This window comes from Calonectris borealis, chromosome 3, assembly GCF_964195595.1.
Source record: "Calonectris borealis chromosome 3, bCalBor7.hap1.2, whole genome shotgun sequence".
NCBI lineage: Eukaryota > Metazoa > Chordata > Aves > Procellariiformes > Procellariidae > Calonectris > Calonectris borealis.
The window spans coordinates 53,412,075-53,423,851 of NC_134314.1; the positions used below are offsets into that span (position 1 = coordinate 53,412,075).

Sequence of the window (11,777 nt, forward strand, 5' to 3'; positions counted from 1 at the left end):
CCCAAACCCTGACTGGACAAGGCCCCAGCTTTGAAGTCGGACCTGGCTTTGAGGTTAGCCCTATTCTGTGCAGGGAGATGATTTCCAGACGTCCCTTCAAACTTAGCTTCTTCTGTTTAAATTTTAAAAGGAAGAAGAGCTCATCTCAGAGAAGTTAGAAGGACTATTAAAAAGTAGTTTAATAGAAGAACTATTAAACACTACTTTCAGAAGAGAAGTCTGCTAGCTCAAGGGAGAGCTCAGTTACAGAAAATAAATTTTTACAACATGATTGGGGGAAGAAAAAAAAAACCACCAAACCAAAAAATTGTAGGTGATCATTCCTTCAAACAAAATAAGGTTCCCCCCCCAGTTTTAAAGCATGATGTGAAAGAGTCCAAAGCTACATACTTGTCATGGTACACATAGGTTTAGCAAGTTCCCATACCAACAATCAGAAAGTAAATCTACATGATGCAGTTTGACTGCCATTTTCAAGATATTTTCTCAGAAATTATACCTCACAGTGGCTACATATTGCTGATTACGGAAGAAATTCTTATTATCGCAGTTTGCGGTGACTACATTATTGGCAAACACAGATCTTATTTCCCTTGCAAAGTATTTCATACCTGCATTCTCTTAAGATCTGTGATATTTCACTCTTGGAAGAGAGTGCTAACAATGGTCCAGTGGCATTAAGAAATCCACAGAAATGTATTAACACTTCAAAATTAAATTTGAGACAGCAAGCCTTCTAAATCAGTTTACTTTGAAAAGATCTCACTCATCAAGAAGTACTCTCCCACTCTCATGGTGACATAATTTGAATGGCAATTGCATCCTTCTTTAAAAAAAGAAGACTGAAAAGAAACGCTGCATACAGTTGCAGCACCATGTCATTTTAAAGCTTGTGGGTAGCTCTTATATATGGAGCTCCTGAGGAACATAATCACTCTTCTTCAGTGGGGCAGATAATATTAAAAAAAAAAAAAAAAGAGGATTTCTTTTAAGTTTAGTAGCAATTTTTTAAAAAGCTAGTTTGAGTAGTCTTTGGTGCTGTGAAAATGGACATTCATCTAGTTAATCCACTCTTTCAGGTCATCGCTCTCATGTCTCTTCTTTTTTGTGTCAAAAACTAAAGTATAGCCTCTACACAGCACCACACATTGCTGTACAGACACACTCAGAACAACTATGAACACATCATGGTGGTCCTGGAAGCGGTGCAGGCACATCAGCATGATGCTCCTCCTGGGCTGCTGGGGCTATCCTGACTCTCACACACGAGCTCTTCTGTCCACCTCGGCACAGTGCCATGCAGATGTATCCCGAGTCTGAGTCCTGCTCTACCCAAGGAAGTAAAACCAAAGCAATGCTTTTTTTGACCCACCATCCACATTCAGGTCCAGATTATTCTCAGCACAGTCCTGCTGTGCCACATCAGCTCTAAAGGATGACAATGATCTTTTGTAAAACACAAACTTATGTGGCAAATCATGGAGGAGTTGACCACAAAAGCAAAATTTGGCTGACTCGTTTAACACCTACAGCTATACAGTCAGCTTCATAAAGCAGAACTAACTCTTTTGCATGGGGAGGAAACAAAAAAACCCCAAACAACGTAACCTTACAACAGTTCAAATTAAGACTTGCTGAAAACGTAGCAAGAGCAGAGACAAGGTCACCTCACCCTTAAAGAAGTCACTGAATCACACTGATGCCAGAGGAAGCCCACAATTTTAAAAAAAGCCTATAAATGAAAGAAGTTTTTTAACCTTTTACAGGACTGGCAGCAAATTGTTCTGAATGTCAAGTCATCAAGCAGTGCAAACCGATGCTCTCCCCGTCCTGCCTGCGATGACTGAGGAAGAGGGACGCAGTCTTCCCTGCACACTTTGTCCGCAGCCCTATTTGTTCCTTTTTTCAAGCCCCACTTGAACATTAGGACAAGGAGTTCTACAGTTTTTAAGCATGTCAGTAATGCTGCCCTAAGCCAGAAAGACAGTTAACGCTCGTCTTGTACCTCCCCCAATGCACACAAGGTCATTTTCGACCTTCAGAGGTAAGGGATGTTTCTTCCACAAGGTCACATCGTTTAGCAGCTCTCTTCTCAGCCAAACTTTTGTGTTTGTTACATTTCCTACAAAAGTGAAAGTCCTAGAGAGGTGGTCAAAAGAAATTGAAGCCAACACCATGTGTGTTTTTTTGCGAGCATACAGCCTGTTACACCGAGAGTTAAATCTGGCTCTTCAGCTTGCCAGCTTCTGTACACTGACCTTATGCCAATTGTAGGCCGGTGGGCTTACAAAGTTTTTCAACAGTGGTTACAGCTCATAAAATGGGTTGCATTAAACATGTGTTTGATTTTTTTTTTCTTTTAAAAGGTGGTTTGCCTCAGTCTTTCTGAATAAAATAGAAAAGAGATTAAAAAATAAAAATAAAATAAAAATCCAGTTGCTATTCCTCCTCACCAGTCCAAAGTATGAGGTCTTATGAATATAAGATCACTGACCATTCAAAGACGCCTGGAGAACATCATATTTGGAACAAAAGGCCTGCATATTCAGCTAAAGGCTTTAAATTAAAATTATGAATGACCTCAAGATACTATTCAAGATGCTATTCAAAGGATTAGCTTTAAATAGTTTTATTCCTTCTTGAAGAGTGAAACCAGCAAAACATTATCAATGAATTTGGAAATGGGACCTAGAATGTCTCCTGCTGAAGTCACCAATTCAAATGCTGCCCGGAGTGATAACGACCAGAAATTTCATAATCTATTGGCTATCTCACAGCCAAATCCCAGAAGCAAACTTAGGAGTTTTCAGTTACTTCCCAGGAAGGCAGACAGGCAACAGAACCAGCATTTTTGCTGGTCTTCAGACAAAAGTCTTACCGGATGTGGGCTCCCCTTCTGAAATCTTATTATTCAGACCTGCCCATTTTCAAACGCTATTAGCATACAGTGACAGCGTGCAAGAGGACCTGTCCACAGAGAGTTCTAAAAACGTACAAGAGGTCATTAACCTCATAATAAAAAAAAGCCTCCACCATTAACCTCACCACTAGAAATAAACACTGAGCATTTACATGTAGTTTAGAACAATCTAATTGCCTAGTCAGATAACAGAGGTTTTAATTCCGAGTCTTAGAGATGCTTTTTTTTTTTTTTCCTGGAAAAAATATATCATTGCTTCCTAGTGAAAGAGTGCCCACAAAGAAAAACCCAGTCCCAGGAACAAGCAAATATTCTTTCTTTTAACGGTCTGAGAGCTGCTTTCTCTTACACCTGCTCTCCTCCCCCTGGGGTAAAAGCAGCTGGCTGTAGGACGCAACCATTGCCATCCTCCAAACAGGGGTATCAGCTGGTATTATGCTACGTCCTAAGAAATGACCAGGTATGGGATTAAGTTGTCCCAGAAGAAGGAAAAGCACTTCTGTGGAGAAGTGATACAAGTCCAGAAGTTAGAAACAACAAGCTTCTGCTAGGAACCACCAGATACGGTCATTAGAGAACTCTCATGGAACAGAAAAGTTTTTCTTAAAAAAACCCTGAATGGGTATTTAATATTAATCTTCATTCTCATATCCTGTTTAACTTCTCTGTATAGGTTCATTGACAGTTAACACAGCCCCCAGAGCTGCAGGATGTTGGTTGATACAGAGATAGCTACAGCCCTCATTAACATAGTTGTGAAGTTTGTATGGGCTAAAAAGAGAGAGAAAAAGTCCATGAGCGTTCTTACTGTGCGCCTCACCGATGGCCCAGAGCCGACACGAGGTCATTCACCAACGTCGCTGCTAGTCTCAGCTCCAGCTGGGTGCCCAGCGCTCTCACTTCCCAGCACGATGCTGCGACACAGCACGCTGTCGCAGCTTCTGCCTTGGAGAACTTCTGAACTAACCAGCAACAAGTCTTCCCCATTATTTTGGGCAAAAGCATCAACTTTAATTATAATCCCCAGGGCAATTCTGCAGTTTAAAGATCAGGCACAAAAGGGAAAAAAACAACATATTTGTAAAAAAACCAAACCAAACCAAAACAAAAAAATCCCCACCTCAACAGTTATCTGTACACCGTTATGAGGAGCCAAGATCGGAACTGCATGATATTCCAAAGCCATGCCAGGAAAACCTTCAGAGCTGCCTCTTTTGTAAGTGGTACAGCTGCAAGTCAAAGATCAATGTTACGCAAAGTGCTCTTTCACACACAGGTTGTTCTAAAACAAGGGAGGTTGGAAGGTCTTTATTAATACAATAAAAAGCCTTCAAATTAATGTTAAAGTTTATCTGTTAAAAAAAAAAACCACAAGTAAAATAATAGAAATTGTGAAGAAAAAGGATGCTAGGAACCACCAGATACGGTCATTAGAGAACTCTCATGGAACAGAAAAGTTTTTCTTAAAAAAACCCTGAATGGGTATTTAATATTAATCTTCATTCTCATATCCTGTTTAACTTCTCTGTATAGGTTCATATAGCAATCTGAGGCCTGACAAGATAAAAATTATCTGGCAATAATATTTTCATCTTGGACTATACCAAAAAGGCTCGAGAACTATTTTGGTCAAATCTAACATGGGAAAACTGGAGCCAAGAGGAAAAGGACAATTTCAAACAGAGAAGATATTTCATCCAAGTCAAACCAATCATTTGAGGTCTCCTCCTTCCTCCTCCAAAAATCGCTAAAACAAGAGTTATTTGCAAGTTTAAGTGGTGTCAAACACTTCTTTTCTATTAAAGCAAATGTCCTCACTCGCGCGCGCAAACACACACACACACAGGAGCAGCCTCCTCTCGCCTGCTTCAGCCAGCTCTTCCCTTGCTCTGTTCAACGTCCCACCCCAGGTACTTCTCTGCCTCTTCACGTGTTGTGCTGCTGCCATTACCATCCCTTTCAGCTTCAAAACACTTCCCAAGTTCACCACTGCGAGTGACATAACTTTAGTGAATACAACAACATTTTTCAAGTGTTTCTGGAAGCTTCAGTACTGATGGTACATTTTGCCTGAAACTTAAGGTCTCAGTTTCAGGTTAACATAAATTATTACAGCCTTTACACAGCCAAGGCTTTAGATGTTTGTCTGTCTTTTCGAGCTCCCAGAGCTGTTGCAAGGCAGCATCAAGGATGCGAGGAAGCTCCTCCCCAGGCCACCCCAAGAGCTGTGAAGCAAAGTGTACTATGCGAGGTAGAGCCTTCGTTCAGGGCTGGCTGCTGATAGTGCCGCCAACCACGGGGCCATGCGTTTTGGGGACAGCCCGGTAACTGCTCTCACAGCACAGGATACGATACCAGCGGCTCTGGCTCCTTTGAGGAGCTCTGGCTGGGCTGCTTTGTACTTCAAAGCACTGAGCACATCACTCGACAGCCGCTTCTCAACATCCCTCCTTTCTGGTTGTAGCCACAGGGTACCTAAAGCAGGATGGGACAAAGAATTTCCCTAGGCTAGAAAAGGCAGTCATTGCTGCCTCCTAAAAAACCCACCAAAGTAAAATAAAATGAATAAGTGTAGAGGGGTGACCTTCTCTGTTCCCATCAAAACATTCTCACATTGCAGCTGCCTTCATCATATTAAACCACGTCTCAATGTGAAGAACATCAACTAACTTGCCCTAAGAATTTAGGTTACTGGGTTAATCGAGTAGAACTTATTACTCACAGATACTCTAGAAAATTATAGCGTGGAACAAGCAGCTTTCAGAGGTGCAAGACTTCCCTGAATCAGGAGAAGCTGAGCTGGGAAACGTAGGGTAACCTCTCCCCATATCACCTTGTCACAAACAGCATCAGTAGATCCATTCAAGTTGGGATACCTTTAATACAAAAAACGAGCTGCATTTTGGGAAAGACAGCAAGTTTAAAATTCATTTGCTGCCTCTCCCCTGTTGAAAAAACGATTTCACTCAGGCTGTCTAATTCAAATCAGTTGATACTGCCAGGCTAGCTTTTTGATGGCTTTTTCAGATGAAAAACATTCACTCAAACTCATGGTATACAAGGAGTAGAGCTGGTCAGGAAAAATCTGACAGTCATTTTCTGCAAGGAAATTTAGTTCTATCCATACCTAAAAGCTCTGTAAAACTGTTGCTGATTTTATACTTCAGTAAAAAGTCAAGATGTCAAAGGTTCTATTTTGCTCCAAACAGGTGCCAATATTTTGAGTTGAAATCCTTGCTTTCATAGCAAGTTACCATTCAAAACAGTCAGAAGCAAGATGAGGCGACATGTTTTGATTGACTTGAAGTAATTTTATTTTTCACTTCCCCCAGTAAAAGTGCTGATACTGTTCAGTTTTGTTCCCGTTCCAAGTGAAGGAAAGTTCCGACAATCCTTTACAAAATGTCATTGTTTTCCTGCGGCCAGTGGTAAGGAGAACAACAGGGCGCTTCTCCTTGGCTGCAAATTCCCATAAGGTCAAGCCTGTGTCTAGTTTCAGGGCTCAAGGACATCTCCTGCAGACAGGTTTAACTTGACCTCTCTCAAACCGAGGGTGGCTTACCTGCCTGAAACCAAACCAGCGCTTGAGCACTGGTTTGAGCACTGCTAAGAAGCGAGACTGCCCTACAGGACAGCGCTAACGAGGCCCCCGTGCTCCTTAAGGAGCGTCGTATGCTTCTCGGATGTACCGAAACAACTTAAACCTTTCACCTTTCATCTGGACCTGTCGTTTCTCCGTCTAGAAGAAAGTCAGGCACTAAGGCCAAAACCCGTGAGAGGATGCAAATACTAAAAATCCCAATTCTTCTACACCTGCGTGTTTGTTACCTACTGAAATACAAAATGTAAGGTTTGTTTTTTTTGGTGGGTTTTTTGGGTTTTTTTTGTTTTGTGTTTTGTTTTGTCTTTTTAAAATTATTACTATCTTATCAAGAGCAGCTTGGGATTTTTAAACAGTAAGAGCAAGCCGCTGTGGCACCAAGTGAGACACCCAGCAGGCAGGCAGATGCACCACTGGAGTTTCACCTCTTTCTGAGGCACTTTGTACTGGGTGGCCCTGGCAGCATTTCCCCCGGCACACCGGCAGCTGGGAGCGCAGCTCCGAGGTGCACAATGTGTTCAGCACGGCAGAAAGCAGCTACATCCCTTGCGCAGGGGTGTGAGATCCGCAGGGGTCGCAAGCGCCCTGGTAGCAAGGCCTCAGGATGCTCTGCAGTGAAGCACGCAAACCCTTTTGTGGATTTCACCCTAAGTAAATCGCTGACTTGCACAATACAGATCTGTAGGCCTTTTGTCACCAAAGGAGTCCTTAATTGCTGGATTTCAATGAGTCTGCTGGGGTGAATTAGATTTGTCGGTTTGAGTCCTGTTTTTGGAGTAATGGGTCAAAATCACTTGTGAAGACGCTTCTGTGGGAGCTGCAGGGGTGGGAAAGGGCCAGGAGTTACTGGTTTTCTCCCTCCCAAGAGAAGGTCACTTTGACAATACACACTGCCAGCAGCAGACCTGCCTATAGAGCAAATTACAAAGCGCAGTCCATGACACAAACAAACGCCATTATTATACATTCAAAGTAGTGCCCAACCTGACTTAAACAGAACTTTACAAAGCAAGTTCGAATCAAATATTAATGTGCGCCCCAGAGAGGAGGAGGAAGGGAAAACACATGCGTGCAACTCTTTCCCTCCCTTAAGTAAAAGCACTATAGTGCGGCAGGACAGCAAAGTGAAGATGCTGGTTAAATAAAAGTAATCGGGCATAAGGTGGACAACGACTCTGAACCTTCTTTAACACAACTACCTATACGATATTGTAGATGCATCATATTAGAGTGTTAAATCATCGCGAAGGCACTGGACAGCTTTCACTCATCTAGTCACAATTTCATTACACCGTAAATCCAGTGCAGACCATACCACGTCCAGATTAGTATATTTGGCTTAATTCCGCTAAGCCATAGGGCCAGTGGCCACAGAGGTCCTCTCCATGTCAGACTCCACCCATGCATTTCAGATTACACTATTCAGGCACTTCTTATAAAGTTATTGTGAAATCTAGTGCAGTATCTCAAAAATACCTAGTTCCTCAGCAATGCTTTATCTTACTGAAATGAAACATAAATTTGTCAATGGGCCCTAACTTTTAAAGATACTTAAAATGAAAATGATTAGTAAGCGATTTCTCTGTATCACCTTCACCACTTCTGCCTTACATCGACTGCCATGCCCATACGCCAAAGTTGTTTATCCGTCACTGAAGACATGTATTTATTCAACATCAAAACAACTTCTAGAGAAGCCTGTTCAGGGTTTTATACTTAACTGGTATTTCATGCCACTACGTCTTCCACCAGCAGGCAACACAGAATTTCTAAAACAACACGCCTGGAGCATAAACCACAAAACACCACAGCCAGTGGCCTACCACTAGACAAGCTCATATTGGAAATTCTTATTTTTGCCAAAGATGAGCCATGCAGATGAGGCAGTAATTTGTCAGAGGTGGAGAAGAAGCGGGCTTACAGGCACCCTCTAAGAAACATCTGAACGTTTCAACAAACTGAAAGAAATCTGCAGCCTACTACCAACGAAATACAAATGTTGAAGGCATTAATTAGGTAATCTTCCTTTCTCTTTTCCATCAAAATCACAGCTTTGTGGGGTAAAAAAAAGCCTTAAGAAGGAACCCATTGTTTTTTCCAAGATTCCCTTCTTAAAATTATTCTTCAAAAATTGTGAAAAGTCACAGATGTACTGACATCCATCAAGTGCTACCAGTTTTCTGAGCATATACATCAAGGTGCTGAAAACTCCTGTATCACTGGGGGAAACGTAACAACCTTTCCACTTTACTGATACTAAGTAAACGTTCAAGTTCAATGAACTTCTCTCCCCTCCGTTTCCCGCTGGGCCAAGCAGTAGCTGCAATGGATGTAACTGAGAAGTTGGAGATGCTGCCTCCCCTACCCTTCCCACTCTGGTATTTTTCTTCTGACCCCCTTTGTTCACTTAACAGAACTTTGTTTGAAGTGTGTTTTTACTCCTTCACTGCATGACAAACCCACACAGTCAGAAGACAGGCTTATAAAAACCACAGATCTCCAGCAGGGAGCTCGACGGTGGGTGTAATATTGGACACAGCTCTCCATTCATCATGCACATTCTCCGGATTTCAAGTTGACAGTGTCCCTTTAGCTTACCGTTCCTCCTCATGGGAGATCAGAGGAGTCAACCCTAATGAAAACACTTCCTCCACCAGCACACAAACAAACAGATCTTCACCTGTAATTGTTCTAAGCTTCGGCCACAGAACTCTAGTTAAAAAGATATCAAGAAAAAAAAAAAAAAGATGGGTGTGTGGGGAGGAGATACTGGAAAGTGTTGCAGCTGCAGGGATGGTGGAAGGAAGGATGTGGGAGTTAAGGAGGTTGTATACAAGGAGGAAAATGACAAGGTCTTAAAGGCGTTTCCAGTACTGTGCATGCATTTCAAAAGCCCGGTCCATTCCCACTTGTTATTTAGCATTTTAAGAATCAGAGCCTATCAGAATGATTGATGAACGACTGCAGAGGGTTGCTTTCCAGCCAGCCTAAACCTCTCCTCCAGCACCGACCGACTCAGCCCTGCCCTCCCTGTCACTGCTGAACAGACCAAAATATCATGGTCTTGTTTTCACAAAGTGACCCCCTTCCCTCCCCGGCCCTCTCTTAGCGCTCACGCACACGCAAAAGCCACACGGAGCAGAAATAAGGCGAGTTCCCGGGGAAGCAGAAACCAAACTGAGTGTTATTAAGGAGGTCGGGCGACACGTACACTGTAGCTCTGCAGACGCAGCAAAACGTTGGCACCCATGGTGTCACCCATGGTGTGGCGTTTGGTATCGCTCTAATCTAAAATGTGGCTGGAAAGGAACTGGCACCAGATCAGCGGCCTCATCTGGGGAGGAACAGAGAGGCTCTAGGGGAAAGACAAGAAACAAGCCTCTTTTCACATCCTACCACCCTTGGGCATTTTGTGCGTCCCTTCTTTCTTCTCTGAAAGAGGCCTTTGTCACAGACGCCCAAATCCTATACGATTTATCTGAGAGGGAGAGAAGGTCTTTTTATTTATTTCCCCCCTCCCCTTTTTCGCAGTTCGGCGGCAACAAATACAGCCCTGTGCTGCGCCCCCTCCCCTCTCGCTGCCGCGGGGGAGGGACACGGACACGGACACGGGCGACCCCCGGGCACGCAGGGGGCGCAGCGCCCGCCCGCCCCCCCCGGCCCCGCACAGCCGGTCATCGGCGCTGCCCCCGGCCCTCCCAGCGCCCCAGGCCGCGGCCGGCGGCTCCCGGCGTGGCGGGGGGGGGGGTGCGTGGGGGTGTGTGCGTGGGGGTGCGTGGGGACACCCGCAGCAGCGCGGCCGCCTCCCCTCCCCAGCAGCCCCCGCACCCCATCACCGCTCGGGCGCACAAAGGAAACGAACGCGCCGCAGCATCCATCCCCCCCGCCCCCGCTCCCCCCGGGCGGCGGCGGCGCGGCGGGCTCCGGCCCCTCCGTTACCTGAGGCAGCTCGGCTCGGCTCGGCTCAGCGCGGGGCCGGGGCGGCGCCGCCGCACTCACATCCTCCTCGCTCCGCTCCTCCGCCGGCTGCCCCCGCCCGCCCGCCCGCAGTGAGGGGCGCCGCTCCGGGCGCCGCTGCCTCTCCCCGCGGGCAGACGCGCTGCGCCGAGCCCCGGCCGGGCGCGGAGGCGGCGGCTTCGTGCGGCGTAGGCGCCGCAGCCCGGGCAGGGATGAGCTCTCCGCGCTGCTGCTGCTGCTGCCGCTGCCTCGCCTCCGCTCCGCTCCGCCCGGGCGAGCGCGGCTCGGGCGCTCCCCTCCCACCGGGGCTCCTGACAGATGGCGCAACCGCAGCGCCGCCGCCGCCCGGCCCCGCTCGCTCGCCCGCCCGCACGGAGCCGGCAGCCACCTCCCCCCGCCCGCCGCGCCCCGCCGCGGGGGTGGCCCCAGACTGGCAGCGCCGCCGGCCTATGGCGAGGCGCGGTCGGCAGCCGCCACCGCTCTGATTGGCGAGCGGTGGGGGAGGCGGGGCGGGCGAGGCGGCCCCTCAGCGCCCGCTGGCCGCGGCGGCGGGGAGGGCAGTGCCCGGCTGCCGCCCCCGGGTAGCGGCAGCCGCGTCGGGCGGCCCGCGGGAGCCCGGCGGGGCCGTGCCGGAGGCTGCCTCGGAGGCTGCCCCGGGCTGGGCGGGAAGAGGAGCCGGCGGCGAAGTGGAGGGACAGGGAGGAAGAGGAAGGGCGGCCGGCCCGTGGCGGGGGTCCCGGCCGGCAGCCGCCACCGCCGGAGCGGTTCGCGTTGCTCCGCGCCCCGGGCCCCGCTGCGTGCCCTCTGCCGGGGTGCCTCGGGGCGGCGGGAGGCGAGAGCTGAACGTCTCAACATCCCCGATGAATGGGAGAACAACCCTAAGCAGATTACGCCTCTTTGTAAAAGCCAACGTCTTGCTTTATTATTATTTTTTATCCCTAATTCTTGAATTTGGCAATAGCGGGCTACAAGGCAACGGCGGCAATGAAATACGCAGAGGTTTTCCAGGGCTAGGGTTTTATTTCATTTTCACATTTAATCGCAAAGTATTTCAGACGGCGGTATGGGGAGGAGTCGCAGCCCCACGGCCTTCCAAGGGTGTATACCTGCCGTCCCCGCAGCCCAGCTGGGCACCTTTGCTGGGGCTTCGGTCTTGCACCGTACCCAAAGATGTGCAGGCTTTGCCGTCCTCCAGTCGCGGTGCACCTCGCTCCACAGGCAAGTGATAGGAAGAGGTGTCCGTACGCTTTGTTGCCTTCATGTCCTCATCAACGCCGTAACTCTTCCCGGCATTTCTCA

General features: G+C 47.2%; 1 protein-coding gene across 3 annotated transcripts in view; it reads right to left on the reverse strand.

The window, feature by feature from the left end:
• The window catches only part of FYN (FYN proto-oncogene, Src family tyrosine kinase), a 142,962-nt gene extending 132,394 nt beyond the window's left edge, over positions 1 to 10,568 (reverse strand). For all 3 annotated transcript variants that reach the window (XM_075145688.1, XM_075145689.1, XM_075145687.1), the window contains exon 1: positions 10,461 to 10,568. The gene's annotated coding sequence lies outside the window, so the exon portion shown is untranslated. The remainder of the gene's footprint in view (positions 1 to 10,460) is intronic.
• Positions 10,569 to 11,777: the final 1,209 nt, after the last annotated feature.